Genomic DNA, 3,784 nt, shown 5'->3' with positions numbered 1-3,784 from the left:
AACTATAATAGTCTTCTTAATTATACTAAAACATCACAACGCTAAAACAACACTGAACAAATATAATTGTGTGAATTTCATTCACACATAAAAAAGTCCAAAGGTCACTTTTTACCTTAAAATCAAAAGAGAATGATTGAAAATGATATTTTGCACAAAGAAAACAAAATATATTTTTAGGCCTATGATGCTATTTTTGATGACAATTAAACATTTTCCTACAAATTCTCATTCGTTTAATGTGTATAGCTTCTCATTATTGTTAATGGCGTATCTCAATAGATGCTCATTACTTTGATAGTGATTTTCAGTAAAACTGTTATTTTTATATTTAAATCACATTTTGCATTTCTCATTAGATGATTGCTATTTTAATAGTGATTTACTAGTGTATTAAAGTAAAATATTACTGTAACGCAATGATTTTTTTTTACATTGAAATCACTTCAATTTGAAGGAAGCACATAAGGTACCATGCACAAATCATATTTCATTGTTTTTGTCAGGTTACAGTAATGAGAATGGGGTTTTCTCCATCGGGCTGCTTTTTCTTTTGATTCTGGAGTGAAATGTGAACTGGACATGCTCTTGGCAGGTTTCGGTGAGATTCACGCTCTTACCAGAAGTCCAGTGATTCACTGATACGGTTACGAGAGAAAAGCTCGGATTTCATGATGTACAGCTCAGACCGAAAGCTGGAAGTTCCCCGGAATCTCTTCGCAGAGGAAACATATCAATAAATTAATCAGAGAGTCCTTATACTTTCATGCTGACATCACCCGAGTCTCATCCTTCCAGAAAACGTCCCGCATGAGCATGCACTAGCATCACAAGGCAAATCTGAGACTTTGCATGACCCCTTAATAACAAATATAACAATAAATTTAATTTATCATAATATGTCAATGTGCATGGTCTCTAAATGTAAATGTCTCGCATTAGCAACACTTGCAAAGTCCAAAGATTTTAATATCAAGATACAATTACTTGAGATGCAACATGACATACAAAGAAACTGATCAACATGAAGTGAGTTTAAGGATAAAATAATAACAAATATCTGCTAATAGGCTCATCTACATAATTCAAAGCAAAAACAACTTTTCATTTCCCACTGACAGATATTTGTTCTTGTTTTAATTGATTTTGTCCCATTTCTCAGAAAACAAAACTTCACGTTTAATTTGCATCTGCAGTAAACGTATCTTGATTTAAGGATGCTTAGAAATTAAAACTGGAATTCAAGACAAAAATACAGAGGAAGATATTCACTTTTTGCAGTGCATGCAACATTTAATGCCATGACTTTTTCTGCTCTTATGTAAGACGCTTTAAGACCTTAATTTGTGATTAAAGACTTCTGTAATGCATCAAATTTGGCAGATGCTTTCATCTAAATTCATGGGACACGTTATTGTTGTTAACGGAGCCCACGAGCTACGGAACACATGACATAATTTCTGCATCATTTATGTAAACATGCAAACACACGACGCAACAGCTGACATATTTACAAGCCTCAAGTCAGTTTACAGTAAATCACACCAGAGTTCCTCATCGATACCGGAGGAGCTGCTCTAGAGGAGGCGTCGAGACATTTGTTGAAACGCTCTCAGGTTCTCACACTCCAGAGATTGACAGACGGTCGGAAAAAAGTGTCAGCCAAGAACAACGCCCACGTGACAGCGACCAATCAAGAACAGGAAGGAAGCGACAGGAATATTAGGGCAAGGGCAAAAAACACCTTAAGTAAACTTCCAGCTTTTGATGCATGTGCAAAACAATCGGCGTGTGAAGAGAGGGCAGGAGAGGCTCCAAAGCGGAAGAATTTCGAGGAATATTAAGCAATCTCTGTGTAATGAATCTGTTACCACAGAAAAATTCAGCTTTCAAACAGAAGGAAGTTTGTTTAGTCGATGTGTGTGTGTGTGTGTGTGTGTGTGCAGCAGAGCTCTTACAGTACAATGGAGGTCTATAAGGCAAAACATTGAACATTAATACACACACGGTTACAAAAGTATAACCAAAATATGACAGAATTGTTAACAGGGTCAGGTTAAATATATTTCTCCTGCCATGGACAAAATAGCTGAAAGACGATTTTATATTTTAAATATTTTAACCCTATTAAAGATTTTTTGAAAGAAGTCTCTTCTGCTCACAGAGGCTGTCACGAATCCGGTCCATGAACTTCCATCTGCTAGCCATCAGAGGTCACCCTTTCCAATTTCATTGACTCTCGCACTCACACTGTTGCATATCATCCCGGACTACATATCCCATCATTCATTGCACTGATTGCACACAGCACTGATTGCACACAGCTGGTTCACTAATTGCACACAACACTGATTGCACCCAGCTGGTTCATATCAGATCGTCGACCTACACTAGCCCTAGGACTATTCTTGTGTCTTGCCCGCCATATACCTATTTGCCACTGTTTGACCCTGCCTGTTATGACCACGTCTCTGTCTTCTGCTAAATAAAGCTTTGCATATGGATCCACACGTCTCACGTCTCGTCAGCCCCGTAACAGAGGCTGCATTTAAATATAGTAAAAATAGTGAAATATTATTACAGTTAAAATAGCTGTTTTCTATGTGAATATCTGTTAAACTGTAATTTATTTCTGTGATGCGCAGCTGTATTTTCAGCATCACTGCTCCAGTCTTCAGTGTCACATGATCTTCAGAAATCAGTATAATATGCTGATTTGCTGCTCAAGAAACATTTCTGATTATTATCAATGTTGAAAGCAGTTGTGCTGCACAATATTTCTGTGGAAACCGTGATGCATTTTATTTTTCAGGATTCACAGATGAATAGAAAGTTCAAAAGAACCGCATTCACTTGAAACCTTTGGGTTAATAGAGTTAATTAAAACTAAAATTAAAACTATTAAAACTATGTATTTTTGTTACTTGAAATAAAATAAACATTAACTGAAATAATATGAAAAAATAAATATATATATAAAAACCTTTGTTTTTGCCAAGACAACATTTCTGATTTTCACTAAATCTACCTTGATGTACTAAAACAAACAAAAAAGCAAAATAAAAAAAAAAGAATATTTCATTTAATTTGTACAAAACAATAACTAATATAAATAACCACAAAATTACTAACACGAAGAAACAGTAAAAAAAAAAGCAAAATTACTAAATTTTTAACTAGAGTATATTAAAAAAACATAAAAATAAAAACATTCAAAATATGAATTAAAACTACATTATTATCTTAATAATATTAAAACAACACCGAACTTATCTAATTGTGTGAATCTCAACAGTAGGTTAAAAAAACAGCATTAATTTGAAATATAAATCTTTTGTAATATTTTAAATGTCAGCCGAATGCATCCGTGCTGAATAAAAGCATTAATTTCTTTAAAAATCAAATCGCACAGATCCTAAACCTTTGAACAGCAGTGTAAATAAATGATCACGGTATTGTACCTGCACGTTTGAAAGTGTGCATATTCTAATGTATGACTGTGTTAAATATATAGTCCAGTCATGAAACTCTAGATGGCACATTCTGACGGGGTGTTAACGTAACTGATGACATTCAAAGTTAAATGACTTGGCACAAGCTGATTGGTTCATGCTGCATATGCAGCCAATGAGCTTACTGCCTTGCATTTATACGGCTGGCTAGCATTCACTAGAGATTCCTGCAGCGCGCTTTTAGAGTTTCTCTGAAACCCTCCCCCTTCCCCAGCTCCACCTGTATAGATCTGCTATGGGCTATTTTATATGCTATGTGTGCAGCAGCAGCA

Source organism: Sinocyclocheilus rhinocerous, unplaced genomic scaffold (genome assembly GCF_001515625.1).
Source record: "Sinocyclocheilus rhinocerous isolate Xijiao unplaced genomic scaffold, SAMN03320098_v1.1 scaffold1093, whole genome shotgun sequence".
NCBI lineage: Eukaryota > Metazoa > Chordata > Actinopteri > Cypriniformes > Cyprinidae > Sinocyclocheilus > Sinocyclocheilus rhinocerous.
This window is presented reverse-complemented; position numbering follows the sequence as displayed.